We start from the raw sequence: 16,625 nt of genomic DNA, 5'->3' as shown, positions 1-16,625 counted from the left end.
ACCCAGTAGAGTTCAAGAAGTGATGATAATCAAAAATAATATCAGATGAAATAACACTCTTCTTATTTGTGCCTCCCACCACCATAACGTTTTGCAGCATAATTCATTTGAAAATAATAAATTATCACCTAAAATGGGAAATTAGTTGGCTCTATAGATTGACTTCTATATCTTTATTTCAATTATGCTCTTGACAGAGGGTAAAGCAGATTTAGATATCAACAATAATGGTCTGACGTTTGTGGCAGTAATGTTGGCAAAACTGTGAAATTGACAGAAACTTCTCTATGTGGAATTCACACATATACAGTTAAATGTAGGAAACCATAAAGTGCTGTCAGTGATTTTAATTTTCTCCTGGGATGTGCAGTTGAACTACCCTCAAATTGTACTCATTTGGAAATCTCTGATGAGAACTTGCCCTTTTGCAATATTAATCTTACTGTAAGATCCTTTGAAAAAGTTACTGCTTGTTGAATGAAGTACGACTGGGTTTTTAATAGTGAACTAAGTTCACTAAGTCTGGCCCTAAAAACATTATTTTATGTTTCTAAAAAATCAATTTCTTCCAGGATGATAATAAACTCAATATTTTTAAAATAAGTTCGAAGATTTTTTATGATGTTTCATCTTTAGGGCATATCAAAATCATTTATCTTGCTCTCTGTCAAATATATTTCAATTCCCAGCTTCCATCCTGTGAGAATATTTTTATGTGATTAGTTGTTTCCCATTTTTGATGATATCATCTTTGCTGGACATCTGGAGATCCCATTGACACTGGTACCAGCTTAAAGAGAAAGGTAATATCCAAGTTGCAGAGATCACTAGATCTTTGTGAATTGCTTTCTTTGAGAGTGGAGTGAGCACTTTTACTTCATTGTCATTAAATATTGATGGATGACAGATAGTTAGGCAGATAGATATGTTTCTTTATAAATGTTTTTTATTAGACAGTCACGAAAACCTGTCCAGAAAGGGATTATAGTGGTTGCCTCCACTTCCTCTTCAGCTGGTTTTTATAAAGCTGGTGGCAAGGGCTATGCTCTCATGAGGTGAGGCTGTGTATGCGATAAACCACCAGAAATCTTGATGAGCACTGTGTCTAATATTGGAGAGTTCCTCTAGAAGGGCACAGAAGCACATTAGTGATCCATTTTGACACATTTCATGTGTAGCTGCTGATCTGCCAATAATAAAGGGCCTGCTATTGGTCCTTCAGCCTCAGGAGGATGCACAACATTTTCAAATTAATTTGGAACAAGTATTCTGGGCTGTAATAGGGCAGCTGGTCAAAAATCACTTTGAGCGCCAATGCAATGCAAAGTTTAGACTTGGAAATGTACCAAGTGTTGAGGTCCCAACACCAGAACAAACAGTGACATCATGATCCACCTATTGTGTATATGACTGGATATATCCCCTGTGCATGCTCTAATGCTGTCACCAAAAGGGCAGTCAGAAATGCAGGTGTGCATGGCATAATCAATTAGAGGTGACGCTACAAAAAAATGGTGCTGAAGAGTCAAATTTGATGTGGCGCATATGGACTTCCAAAGGTAATTGATTAAAAGCTACATAGGATCATAAACTCAGAAGCAAAATTAGGCCATTCAGTCCATCAAGTCTGCTCTGTCATTCGATCATGGCTGATATGTTTCTCAACCCAATTCTCCTGCCTTCTCCCCATAACCCTTTAACCCCCTATCAATCAAGAAACTATCTATATAACAGACTTGACAGAAAGGTTGGAGGTAAAGAAATCAAAAGTGTCAACGGCAATAATATAGTCTGTACAACTCCCCAGTCCGAAGTGATATCAAGCATTCAGGGTGAATAGCAAATTGGGAATGGATTTGGTCGAATGAGAGGGAAAAAAAAGAATACAGGTCGTTCTGCTATAACATGCGTTTTGTTTATGTGAATTTGCTGTAACGCGATTGATGAATTGAGGACACTACTTCTAAAGTGCGAACTTTTAAAAGCTGCATCGCTAACACTTTAAACGTCGCTTCTATAAAGCAGGATTGCACAAGAATGCAATCATTGTGTTACAGAAGAACTGCCTATAGTTGTTTTATTCATTTTCATGATGTGGGCATTACTAGTAAAGCCAGCATTTGTTGCCCATTCCTAACTAGACTGAGGGTGATTAAGAGTCAACTGCATTGTTGTGGCTCTGAAGTCATATGTAGGTCATACTAGGTAAGGGGAACAGATTTCTATCCCGAAAAGACATCTTTGAATGAAATAGGTTTTTCCAATAATTGACAAAAGTTCCATAGCTATCATAAAACTTTTAATTCCAGATTTCTATTGAATTCAAATTCCAGCATCTACCATGCAGTATTCAAACCCAGGTCCCCAGATTAATAGACTTGGAATAATATCACTAGGCATTGTCTCCCCTGAACAATTTTTCTTGGACTTGAAGATAATATACAGTGGGGTCCCTGGGGATCGGCTCTAAGACCAGAGATTTTCTTCCATGTACATTAATGGCCGAGACGTGGGTGTACGGGAACAATTTCAAAGTCTTCATGAAGAAAAGTGGACAGTATTGCTAACTGTCAGGAGAACAGTAGGAGACCTCAAGAGGACATAGATTGAATAGATGGACGCGTGGCTGATGAAATCTAATGTAGAGAAGTGTGTAGTGATATATTTTAGTAGGAATATTGAAGAGAAGGAACATAATATAAAGTATAGGTCAATCTTGTCAATGCAAATTCACTGTCATGTGATTGACAAATTGGGGACAGTGTTTCTAAAGCGCAAACTTTTAAAATGTGCGTTGATTGTAGCACGATTACATCACCAACACTTTTGGCGCTGTTTTGAAAGAGCAATATTTCTATGACGTGGGGTCGCACAAGATTGCAACCATTGCGTTATAGAAGAACTACCTGTATACAGTTGTAAAAGGCATGCAGGAACTGTGAGATTGAGGGTTAATATGTGCACAAATTGTTGACAGTAGCAGGGCAGGTTGAGAAATTCTTAAAAAGATAATTTGAGATCCTGTGCTTTGTACACAGCAATATAGTATTCTTTAAAGATTTAAAAAGCATTGTCTGGCCTCAATTGGAATGGTGCGTCCAATTCTTTAGGATGAATGTAAAAGGCTAACACAGGATGCAGAAAGCATTTATGGGAATAGTTCTAGGGATGAGGGACTTCAATTAAATAGATAAATTGGAGAAGTTCGGCTCTCATCCTTGGGGAAGAAAAGTTTCAGAAGAAATTTGATAGAGGTGTTCAAAGTAAAAAAAAAGGATTGGACAAGCACCTGAAGAGAAAAAAATGTTGCACTGCTATGCAAAAAATCATAGCTGATTTGCTGTTGTAGAGAGTTGACTGAATAGCCTCCTCCTGTCCTATCACAATTCTATATTCTTATTCTAAGCAATGGAACCTGGCAGCAAAGAGTTAGCAACGAGACCAAGTGAAGTGAATAGAGAAGTGGAGCTGTATGTCATGCACGTATTGAAGCTCACCCAGGTGTGTTATCTTACTTCAGTAGAATGGAAGTAACATAGCTAGAATTGTCTTCAAAAGAAGAGAATTTATAAATTATTCTTTTTTATCACCTATTCTTGAATCCTGTCATCTAGAATCCATAGTATGTAATGTTTGCTTAACAAGTGTGAAAGTACTTGTTTACTTTAACAGATGCTACCAACAGTCTCTGTCACTTATGTTATATGTTACAGTCATAGCACAATACTGGCAGGAGATCGTGGCACAATTGTATTGACTGGTAGTATAATGGCCCGTGCTGATGTTCTGGTTCCGATTCCCCCCAGGGTAGCTGGTAGAAGTTGAAATTGAATGAATATATCTGCCATTAGTAATGGTAACTGTGAAGCAGTTGTCATATAACAATCACCTGGTTTACTAACACCCTCAGGGAAGGAGTATCTGCTGTCTTCACTGAGGCTGAACTATATGTGATTCCAGACCCACAGCACTAAAACCAAGAACACTGTATGCTTTATAACTGCTCTCTTCACCTATTTTATGTTGTCTTTCAATTTTCTTCCTTCCAAAGTGCGCCAATTCACACTTCTCTGTATTGCACCTCATCTGTCACCTATCCACTCACTCCACCTTGTGGAGTTCCTCAGAGTTTACAATCCTTCCAAGTTCTGTGTCACCTGCAAACTTTTAAATTGTCACCTGCACAACAAGATCCAGATTCTTAATTTATTTATATCAGGAAGTTAGGAATGTGGCTTGCATTGTTTTGGCATGTCACTTGGATTGCCATGTGCTAAGACTGGCTACATGCCATCTAGAAGAAATTACACTCTGCTCAAGTGAGATTGGCCTCTGAATTGTTAAGAGACTAATGTTGGTATTTTGCTTTCCACTGCATCCACTGGAGTTTACTAAGAAAAACAAGATATTTCAAAGACTCGCTTCATCCTGCTCAGCTTGTGGAACAAGCTGTAAGAAGCAGGCAGCAAGCCAAGGAATTCTCCTAATTGACCACAAACCATATATTAAGATATGTCTTTCAAAAACTATGTTTGACATTTATTGAATTATATTAGTCATCCCAAAATTCATACTGGCTTGTTTCCAGCTAGAATTGCACTCCTTGCTGCAGGCTCTACTGATAGCAACTCTGTACTGTGTCTGTGGTTTACCAAAAAGATGGACAGTATCTTGAGGTGAAGGGGAGGGCTCACATAAGTAAGCAGTCCTTGAAGACCCAAGGCAACCTTGTACTTTACAATCAGTGGACCTCCAGGAGCTGATAGAGAACTCCAACAAATTCAATCACACAAATTATGATTCAACTAAAGAAATATGAGCCAAACGATTTACCACTAGGCCTTCAGGCAGCTCCTATGTGAAACATTAAAAGTAACTGAACCAAAGCTTCACAGGGATTTAGATGTGTAACAGCAGCTATTCACTTGATATTTAGTGATTATATTTGTCTAAGAGCAAAACATCACATAAGCACCTTCAGAAAAAAAAGGCAAAGCTCTTTAATAATCTCAGGGGAACAGTGAATGAAAAGATTGGATTGTTCAGTTTTTTCAAAGAAATTCAGTGGTGTCATGTGAAATTTCACAGAGTGAGCTCTTTTGTTAGTCAGAGTTTTCTTGTTTAAGGTTTTTAAAACTTATTATCCTCCCATGTGCATAGCACATTGCCAATGAAGAAGATATGAGCTCAAAGCCAGTGGGACTGGAAAAGCTGTTACAAACTTTGTAGTAAATTATTGCCTGGAAACCATAAGAAAGTGTGAAAGTGTATCCGTTACATCAGAAAACACCTATCATTTCATAAATTCAATTAGGATTTTTGACATTTTTGATGTCATAGACAGGGCTGGATTCACTAATTTAGAATATTAAGGATAAGCTGGGCACAAACTGGGCAGGGGCCAATGGGTAAATGAAGGGATCACTCCTGCATCCTCAATTTAACGTCTCAAAAGGAAGGGACATTGGAATCACCAGATTCACCAAGGTCATAACGATTCACTGAACTAATGTCAAGAAGGATTCAAGTGGGTGATTGACACAATGTAAACTATCATCTCCGAGAAATGGGGCATATCAGTAAGTACTTTGGGCCTTGTCAGGAAGTCCCCATTAGGTGGCCTGGTAGGGGGCAGTTCTCATCAGGGGCTGTCTTGTTCTGTTAGAAAATAGGAGATTGGGAGAAGCTACCTTCCTAATATTTCAGCTGAAGAGTAGGATACTGCCTTCACAACTTTAATGAGATTACTGCACCTCCATGCCAACCACATTCTTTCTTTTGCATGAGTGAATTGTCGTAAAATTCTCATGAGTTCTTTACCCTTTTTTGTCTAATTAACTAATGTTTGTATCTAAACTGCTGCTCCTTAACAAATGTAATAAACTATCTGGAAATTTCTTTCAAAGGATTGACTCTTTATATTAGGTGACAATAGTTACACCAAAATCTAACAATTCTGCTCTGGCTTGCATCAACTCTTAGTCTTTAGCATCATCTACTTGAAGAATAAAATGAATTACGATCATAAGGAACCTATAAGCATCAGATAGCATTCTCAAGCCAAATCTCTTGTACTGTCTTTGATAAACAGATAGTAAGAGAAATATCAGACACCTTTGGAGAGAAGACAGCCATTAATATCAAATTTTCTTTCCACTATGAAGTTAAACAGAATCCGTAGCTCACCCATCATGGAACACATCATTGCAGAATGCAATTAACAATGCTCTTAAAAGCACACCACCAAATCAGTACCAATATTGTCCCCAAATGTACCATGGCCAGTTTACAGTGTGGACAATGCTCGGCCCAGTGCAAATAGCTCTTTTCTGATAAGGAGAAGTTGTGCTACCTTAAGACATTAAGACATTGTACTTGAGAGTTAAACACATATGATTTTCCAGTAAGAAAGATTAGGCGTTTCATCAAAACATGATTAAAGACACAGCAGGTGGAGGCTTCATCACTCATTACTCAAGCATATGGAAGGGAGGCTCACTCTTCCTGTGGGAAAAATGATTGCTACAAAACATTGATTTTTATACTACCCATACATGGGTGTTGCATTATTTGACTTTACCAATCACCAATAATACATGTGATTCCATTCATCAATCATGGGAGTCATATCATTTCACTGTTTGGTGCGATCATTGTAAGTCTGGGACATGAACGCTTGAAACAACACTTTCTCCTTTGCTCGTTTTTGTCTGTTCTACAAACATAACTGACCACATACAACCTTAGTATAGATAATGCAACAATTTTCCTAAGCTGCATTACTTGTTCCAAAAGTATCCAACATAAGAGTATTTAAACTTATATTTTCACTGGTTTTTCCCATTTAATACAGCAATCCAGTCATTCCAGGTTTTAGTCTCATAAAATTCTCTGAACTACTTCCAATGCATCAACATCCTTCTGTAAGTACAGTGACCAGGCCTATACACAGTACTCTTGATTTGGTCTCACCAATGCCCTCTATAGCTGAAGCACAATCTCCTTACTATTGCATTCAATTCCTGTTGCAATGAAACATAACATCCTCTTAGTTTTCCTGATTACTTGCTATACTTACATACTAACCTTTTATGATTCAAGCTCCTCGATCTCTCTGCATCTCAAAGATCTGCAATCTCTCACTATTTAGATAATATGCTTCATTTATATTCTTTCTGACAAAATTGACATTTTCTCACAATATATTCCATTTGCCAGATCACTGTCCACTTGCTTAACCTATTGATATCCTTTTATAGGCTTGTTATGACCTCTTTAGAACTCACATCCTAGCTTTGTGTCATCAGCAAATGTAGCTATCATACTCTCAGAACCTTCATCCAAATCATTTGTACAAATGGTAAAGACTTGAGGCCCCAGCACTGACCACTCATCACACCAGCCTGAAAAAGATCAATTTGTTTTTACTTTCTGCTACCTGTTAGCAAGCTAACCTTTTATTTATGCCAATGTGTGACAATACCATGAATTCTTATACTCTGCAATAATCTCTGCTGTGGCACCTTATCCAATGGCTTTGTACAGTGTATCCACTGGTTCCCTTTTATCCATAGCACAATAAATGATTTGGAAGCGAGCATAAGAAGTACAGTTAGTAAGTTTGCAGCTGACACCAAAATTGGAGGTGTCATGGATAGCGAAGAGGGTTACCTCAGATTACAACAGGATCTGGACCAGATGGGCCAGTGGGCTGAGAAGTGGCAGATGGAGTTTAATTCAGATAAATGCGAGGTGCTGCATTTTGGAAAAGCAAATCTTAGCAGGACTTATACACTTAATAGTAAAGTCCTAGGGAGTGTTGCTGAAGAAAGAGACCTTTGAGTGCAGGCTCATAGCTCCTTGAAGTAGAGTCGCAGGTAGATAGGATAGTGAAGAAGGCGTTTGGTATGCTTTCCTTTATTGGTCAGAGTATTGAGTACAGGAGTTGGGAGGGCATGTTGCGGCTGTACAGGACATTGGTTAGGCCACTGTTGGAATATTGCATGCAATTCTGGTCTCCTTCTTATCGCAAAGATGTTGTGAAACTTGAAAGGGTTCAGAAAAGATTTACAAGGATGTTGCCAGTGTTGGAGAATCTGAGCTACAGGGAGAGGCTGAACAGGCTGGGGCTGTTTTCCCTGGAGCATCGGAGGCTGAGGGGTGATCTTATAGAGGTTTACAAAATTATGAGGGGTATGGATAGGATAAATAGGCAAAATCTTTTCCCTGGGGTCGGGGAGTCCAGAACTAGAGGGCATAGGTTTAGGGTGAGAGGGGAAAGATATAAAAGAGACCTAAGGGGCAACTTTTTCACACAGAGGGTGGTACATGTATGGAATGAGCTGCCAGAGGATGTGGTGGAGGCTGGTACAATTGCAACACTTAAGAGGCATTTGAGTGGGTATATGAATAGGAAGGGTTTGCTGGGAATGTGGAAGTGCTGGTAAAGGTTAGCGCAATACTGCAATGGTGACAAGTTGATCTTATGAAATTCAAGGGTAGTGCTGATGATACCTGCAAGTATTGCGAGTGAGATATGTGAGAACAGAATATTGACTGTGAATTAGATTGCTGGCAGCCCTGGAGTTCCAGTAATGCCTCAGGGAGAAGACCAACCTCACTGAGGAGGTCAAGTTAGTCTAGGGTCTGAGGTCTCTTTGGTCCAGCTTGAAAGAGACGTTTTGGGTCTGGCATTAAGATGTTGAGGAATGGGTTAAGGTGGTGGAAATGACTATGGATTAGAAGATGCATCCAATGAGCTCAAGGAGTCAGCAAAGGAGATTGTAATGGCAACACAACTGATGTCTAAGTACTGCTTAAATGTTATGAGAATTTCTGACACAACAACCCTATTATGAAGTCAGTTTCAGACTCCCACTATCTTGAGTGAAAGAAAATCTCTTCGACTCTCCTCTCATCATTCTACCTCTTACCTTAGACCTATGCCTCCTAGTTATTGACACATCCAGTAATGTATAAAAAGTATCCTGGAAAGAATGCAACTTCATATTTTACTTTAGATTTGATTGTGGCTCAAATGGAGAAAGAACCATTTTACAACAAAGAACTAAGGAAGGAATTGCTCTTTTAGATTTTAATACTCTTTTAATGAGTAATTCATGTTTACATAATTGCTCTGCAACAATGGGGGCAAGCGTAAATAAAGATGGCACAGCTTTGGGCACATGTAAAAAGTAAGCTTCAGCCAACTGTAAGTCGTTGATTTGTTTGTCTTCAGTGTTGATGCCAAAGGTCATCAGCCTGTCAACAACTCTAATTTGTTCCTGGGTAACTGAACATCTTGTAGGTGTAAATAATAGTGAGAAGCCTGGGAGGAGAGGTGGTATTCCTCTCTTTCAGCAGGGAAAATAGCTGAAACATGAAGAAAGACATCTCCCATCAGTTGCTGTAAACTATGGCCTTAAACCAGGAACTAAGAGACTTTGCAGTTAGTGTACCAATGCCCTGTGCCTCTTATGAATAAAATGGAACAAACCTAAAGAAAAGACTGTAGAAGGGAATGTCCTGATAAGTAAAAGGATCCTCTTAGTGAATACTATTGAACTGTGGTTCCTAGTTTTATTTCCCTCCAATCATAACATCAATGTTCTTTTGCCTGAGCCTGTCCATATATGTGTGTAGGAAGAGTTTAGAAGGGTATTAATGTTTTAACTAGTGTCAACCGTTCATAGTTGCTAACCTGTGATTTGAATCTATTTATTTGAAATAAAAAGTAATTCTTGTTAAGTACAGAAACATGTTCCGTGTTTTCTGTTTACTTGAGTCTGTCAGTCAGGTAATTTGGGAACTTTACATATTTTGATAAGTTTTTTTTAAATCTCTTCTGAACATTCCAGGAATAATGATGCTTGATTTCCAGTATGCAACCCCAGAAGGAGTAATATCCCTCTCTGGTGCAATCATATTCTTCCAAAACTTGATGATCAGAACTGTGTACAGTAATGCAGATGTGGCCCAACCATCATTATATACAGTACCAGCACAATTTCCCTGCTGTTGTATTAGAAGACTCAGATAATCAAGGCAAATGGCCCATATGCCTTCTTAACCAAATGCCTTGTCCCTTCAGGGGTCTGTGGATACGTACACCAAATTCCCTCTGATCTTCTGTAGTTTGCAGGGCATTCATAGTGTAATTCCTTGACTTGTTAGCCTTCGCCAAGTGCTTTACCTTATACTTTTTCAGGTCAAATTTCATTAGCCAATGTTTTGACCAGTTGATAAATTCATTGATAGCCTCCTGCTATTTGTCAATGTCCTCCTCATGATCTAAATAACTCATATATCACCCACACACGTTTTGATCATACCCCTAGATTTGTGTCCAAATCATGAACTTATACCACAAGCAGCAAGGGCCCCAGCCCTAAATCCTGCAAAAGCCCCACTGGAAATAAACTACTCACTGGAACTACTGATGTTCCTTTGCAAAGTTTTGCTCCCACCTACATTACTAATTGTGATACTTAGAAAGTTTGGCAAAAGAAAACAATCAATGTAGCAGCCTAACTATAAAATATTGGCAGTACCGAGTTTGTTACTGCAAGTTCACATCTTGTGTGATGCTTGATTCAAAATGCAGTCATACATCTGATGAATTTGTCAGTCAGCTGCTTAAGAGCCAGCCCTGCAGGAGTTAAACTGACAGGTTTGGCACAGTATTTTGAAGAAGGAGACTTTCTTACTCAAGCTCACATAGCAATCAAACCTATAGTCCCTGCTGAAGCAGTCCTGATGAGAATATTTTGATACCTGAAACTGCTTGCAACAAATATCAACCTAGCAGGTACGAACTGTGCAGTATGGGGCATACAGATGCTGCATAGAGCTGAAAACTGATAGGAAATCAATAAATAATGTAAAACCTCAATCAAAAATATTGAGAAGCAATTCCACCTCACAAAATACAATTTGTTTCACAATTAACAACAACGTATTTTTAAAAAATTACAATAAAAAATGTCTAACAAACTCAGTTACAAGTTTTCAGCTTAGACTGTGGGAAACTACAGACATGGACAGGCACAAAATTTCATATTGATGAATAGCCAGCTTCATCCAGTCCCTAGGCTACTTTCTGGGCAACACACAGTGTATGGAGGTGGAAGAGGGGGAGGACTTCAGGCTGGCTTTGAAGACCTCCCTATCTGACTGGTATTAGGTTAACACTGCACTGGTTCAGCTCCTGAGAGGATTTCTGTTAACATAAAAGTTTAAACAAATGTTGAGGAGTGGATGCCTCCATTTCGTGAAGCTTGAGGAAAACCACTTTTGTATCATTTTCTTTATGCTAACATGTGAACTTCGTTGGCAAGGCCAGTATTAAATGCCTATCCCTAATTGCCTTTGAACTCACTGGTTTGAAAGGCCATTTCAAAGATGGTTATTATATTGTAAAGTGGAATACACTAGTTTGCATTATTCTTGTAATTTTATAAAAAACCTTAAAAATCTTTTTTAATTAAAAATATCTATTAAAAAAAAAGAGCTAAGTGTCCACCACATTACTGTGGGTGTAGAGTCACACATGGGCCAGACTGGTAAGAGTGGCAGATATCCTTCTTTAAAGGGCAATAGTGTTTGAAATAGGGTTTTACAGCATTTGATAATAGGTACACATTATCATTCTTGAGATTAGCTTTCAATTCTGGGTTTTTAAATTAAAATGTAAATTCTACTAGTTGATGTGGTAGGATTTGAACATATCCCCAGAGAAGTAGCCTAGGACTTTGGATTTTTAGAGACTTTACCATGAGCATATGCTCAAATATAACTGATCTATTTTCTGTTATCAACACCTATCATTAAAATTTATTGTTCGTCTATTCCTGTTCTCTGCTACTATTAGCTACCACGAGTGCTCCCTTTGCATTTTCCAATCAATTCCACTTTCCTCCTCTCCTCTTTCTCCACAGCACAAAAGAATCATTTTTCCAGCTCCCTTCAGTTCTGAAGAAGTCATAGAGTCATAGAGATGTACAGTACGGAAATAGACCCTTCAGTCCATCTCATCCATGCCGACCAAATATCCTAAATTAATCTAGTCCCATTTGCCAGCACCTGGCCCATATCCCTCTAAATCATTCCTATTCATCTACCAATCCAGATGCCTTTTAAATGTTGTAATTGCACCAGCCTCCACCACTTCCTCTGGCAGCTGAATCCATACATGCACGGCCTTTTCCATGAAAAGTTGCCTCCTTAGGTCCCTTTTAAATCTTTCCCCTCTCATCCTAAATGATGCCCTGTAGTTCTGGACTCCCCAATCCCAGGGAATAAACCTTATCTATTTACCCTATCAATGCCCCTTATGATTTTATAAACCTCTATAAGGTCACCCCTCAGCCTCCATCACTCCAGGGAAAACAGCCCAAGCCTATTCAGCCTCTCCCCATAACTCAAACCTTACAACCCTAGCAACATCCTTGTAAATGTTTTCTGAACCCTTTCAAGTTTCACAACATCCTTCCTATAGGAGGGAGACCAGAATTGCACACAATATTCTAAAGGTAGCCTAACCAATGTCCAGAACAGCTGCAACATGACCTCCCATCTCCTATACTCAATGCTCTGACCAATAAAGGAAAGCATACCAAGTTTCACTATCCTAACTAACTACCTGAGTCTCCACTTTCAAATAACTAAAGTCCTATTGGATTGAAATGTTACATCAATTTCTCTCTCCATTAATACTTTCAGACTTGCTGAGTTTTTTTCCAGCACTTTGTGTCTTTATAAAAGGAAATGGTGTGCCGTAATATCATATGCATAGGACACTATCAGCAGGATCACCAATCAGGACCAGGATGGTTGGAGGCAGAAATCTTATGATCAAACATTTATCTAATCAAAGTTGGCAAGCCCACATTAGGCTCAAACATACATAGTCTTTTATCTAAGTTTTAAGAAATGATCACTTGTCAGTGATGTCTCATCCTTCCCCTACCAAAGTTCACTGGGATTCTTTGCAGACATGGCTGTCCTATTTTGGAGAGAGCTAGGGTTGAGGTTGTCAAAACATGTTTGCAGTGTGGGGGCTGGTTTTCTCTTTTAGAGAGCTGTTAACACCTGTAAATGTCAAAAACTTTAAAAGTCCATGGCATATTTCAAAAGATAATATGGGCCAACTTTCCCATTTGCCATAAGGGTTGCAGATATATTGCTTGAAGCTAATTTTGTGGGAACTCCCAGCCTTAGAGTCCTTGCAATCATCATTCTCTGTCTGCTTGGGGAAGCTAGGATCACTGGGTCCAGACTGAAGCTTAAATCTGACTTCTGTTAGCTCCAAAAGAAGGATGTCTGGAAGACCATTAATTTTTATCCCCATGGTTCCTACAATAGGAGGAGATGAGAACTGAAACGGACACATGTCTGTGCTGAAGTATATCTGAATTTATTTCATTACCTTTTGGTGATCAGGGAAGGTTTATACAAAATATTTCTTCATAATTGCTGTGGTTCTGTTCGCCGAGCTGGAAGTTTTTGTTGCAAACGTTTCGTCCCCTGTCTAGGTGACATCCTCAGTGCTTGGGAGCCTCCTGTGAAGCGCTTCTGTGGTGTTTCCTCCGGCATTTATAGTGGCCTGTCCCTGCCGCTTCCGGTTGTCAGTTTCAGCTGTCCGCTGTAGTGGCCGGTATATTGGGTCCAGGTCTATGTGTTTGTTGAATGTGTCACATTCAACAACCAGATATACGAACAAATCAATGGAACACCCATGGGCTCACCGATCTCGGGACTCATAGCAGAAGCAGTAATGCAAAGGTTAGAACAAACAGTCTTACCACAAATTCAACCCAAACTCTGGGTCAGATACGTGGATGACACCTTTGTAATCATTAAAAACACGGAAATAGAGAATACACACCGGATCATCAACTCCACACTCACAGGAATCCGATTCACGAGAGAGGAAGAAAAGGACATACAACTCCCATTCCTAGACGTGAGGGTACAGAGAACACCAAACGGAGAATTCACCACTAAAGTACACAGGAAAGCCACACACACAGACCAAGTCCTGAACTATGAAAGCAACCACCCCAATACACACAAACGAAGTTGCATCAAGACACTATTCAAAAGGGCCACAACCCACTGCAGCACACCAGAACTGCAAAAAGAGGAAGAGGAACACCTATACAAGGTATTCGCAAAAAACGGATATCCTCGCAAATTCATCAACAGATGCCTAAGGGAGAGACAACAGAACGAGGACATGCCGCAACCCAAAGGACTAGCCACACTACCATACATCAAGAACATCTCTGAAATGACAGCCAGACTACTGCGACCACTAGGACTTATAACAGCACACAAACCAACAGCCACACTCAGACAACAACTCACCAAAATGAAGGACCCGATACCCAGCATGAGCAAAACTAATGTAGTGTACAAAATCCCATGCAAGGACTGCACAAAATACTATATAGGACAAACAGGAAGACAGCTAACGATCCGCATCCACGAACATCAACTAGCCACGAAATGACACGACCAGCTATCTCTAGTAGCCACACACGCAGACGACAAGCAACATGAATTTGACTGGGACAACACTACCATTATAGGGCAAGCCAAACAAAGAACAGCCAGGGAATTCCTAGAAGCTTGGCACTCATCCACAAACTCCATCAACAAACACATCGACCTGGACCCAATATACCGGCCACAACAGCGGACAGCTGAAACCGACAACCGTAAGCGGCAGGGACAGGCCACTATAAATGCCGGAGGAAACACCACAGAAGCACTTCACAGGAGGCTCCCAAGCACTGAGGATGTCACCTAGACAGGGGACGAAACGTTTGCAACAAAAACTTCCAGCTCGGCAAACAGAACCACAGCAACGAGCACCCGAGCTACAGATCTTCTCACAAACTTTGAATTTCTTCATAATATCAAATTGGTGACATAAACTGCAATTCATTGTCAGATGCTACAGTTTGTGTGGACTAATTGATCACCCTTTTCTACTGCCATAACATTGCTTGACATTGTTCCTTCTTAGCTTATCTGCTGCTGAAGTTCTTATCCACACATTCTACCCTCCATACATTGATATAACTATTTGACATCTTATCTTGCTTTTTTGCCTTTAAGACACTCGTTACAGCCTATCCACTATCTCCCTGTGTGACAGGAGTCACCTTTTGTTTTATGACATTTCTTTGAGTCACTTTGGTAAGTTTTATTACCAAAGCTGCCTGGAAGAGTGATGGAAGCAGGTTCAATTGAGTCACTTAAGGAGGCAATGGGCATAAGAACCTTAGTGTAATGTTCTGGGGAGACATGGGTTTGAATCCCACCATGTCAGATGGTGAAATTTAAATTCAATAATTAAAAAAATCTGGAATAGATATCTCACTTAATTGTGACCACAGTCAATTGCTGGAAATTTTATCTGATTCACTAATGTCATTTCGGAAGGAAATTAGCCATCCTTATCTGGTAGAGCCTAAAAGTGATTCTAAAAACAAAGCAATCTCATTGACTCTTATTTGCTGTTTGGGGAATTAGGAATTGGCAATAAATACTGGCCAAGCCAGCAATATCCACGATCCATGAATGAGTTTAAAAATTGTGCAGGGATACGGTGAAAAGGCAGGAGATTGGCATTAAGTTAAAATGCTCAGAGAGACAATGCAGACATAATGTTCTTTTGGATTGTAACAACTTTGTGATTCTCTGATATAAGTATATTGCTGATACTGCTGAAATTAGAATTGGGTATCTATATTTCACAAATCATTTAAAAAAAATATTTGGCCTCATGCTATACTTACATAAGAGACAAAAAAGAAAATTTGCAAAATTTGATAATCTGTATAAAATAATAGGTTAACTAAATTGACTAAACTGCTGACCGATTCAATTCAGAGTTTTCACCAACTATTTTAATTCCATGTTTAATAACTAAAGACTTTGGATATATTTTTTTCTAATTTAACTTTGTAAAATCATTAAATATTGAAATTATATTTCTGTCACAAGCCAGTTAAATTTTCTCAGAGCCTTGCTAACTATTTACATTGGTAGAATTGGGGATAGTAATAAAGTTAGAATTCCCAGTTGAGTACTGAATTAGCCTAAGTTCCTATCTGAAGTTCCCCTTAATGAAAAATTAATCCATATTACAATTAGCTGTATGTCTGCTTCAGAAGCCAGACAATATTGTGTTCCAAAGGGTCAAATGGAAGATGGCATAATAAGCTTCATCTTGTATCTGTACTATCTCTTGACATATCACTGTATCTTGCAGTAGCACAACTCGTAAACAGGGGGTCACATCAGGCTGCTGCTTTGCATTACTCAGTCCCAGTCTCATGAGTTGTATCAGTAAAGACTATAGCCAGGCCAAAACTCAAATGCCCAAAGATTGAGAAAAGAAAATATTTTAAAATGCAAGTTTATTCTTAATTCAGGCAATTATTTGAGGTCATTTTTGTGACACAAGGTAGGCCTCTTCTTACACTCATATTCCGTGATTCTTCCTGACCACTTAAGACAGATGTGAGGGTAATGATAGTTGTTCTGTTCCATATCCAACCTCTGTCAGCGACAGTCTAAAACTATTGATAGGGTTATTGACATACCTTTAAGTT

At 39.1% G+C, this 16,625-nt stretch overlaps 1 protein-coding gene across 15 annotated transcripts in view; it reads right to left on the bottom strand.

Annotated features, from left to right (window-relative positions):
* The window catches only part of mctp1a (multiple C2 domains, transmembrane 1a), a 643,540-nt gene that overhangs the window by 104,795 nt on the left and 522,120 nt on the right, over window positions 1-16,625 (bottom strand). The window lies entirely within an intron of this gene.

The sequence above is a fragment of the Chiloscyllium plagiosum genome, unplaced genomic scaffold, assembly GCF_037043375.1.
Source record: "Chiloscyllium plagiosum isolate Xiang-an unplaced genomic scaffold, Cpla_swu_hap1 HiC_scaffold_2, whole genome shotgun sequence".
Classification (NCBI taxonomy): Eukaryota; Metazoa; Chordata; class Chondrichthyes; order Orectolobiformes; family Hemiscylliidae; genus Chiloscyllium; species Chiloscyllium plagiosum.
Note: the sequence above shows the minus strand (reverse complement) of the source record. Positions and strands in the feature narration are given on the sequence as shown.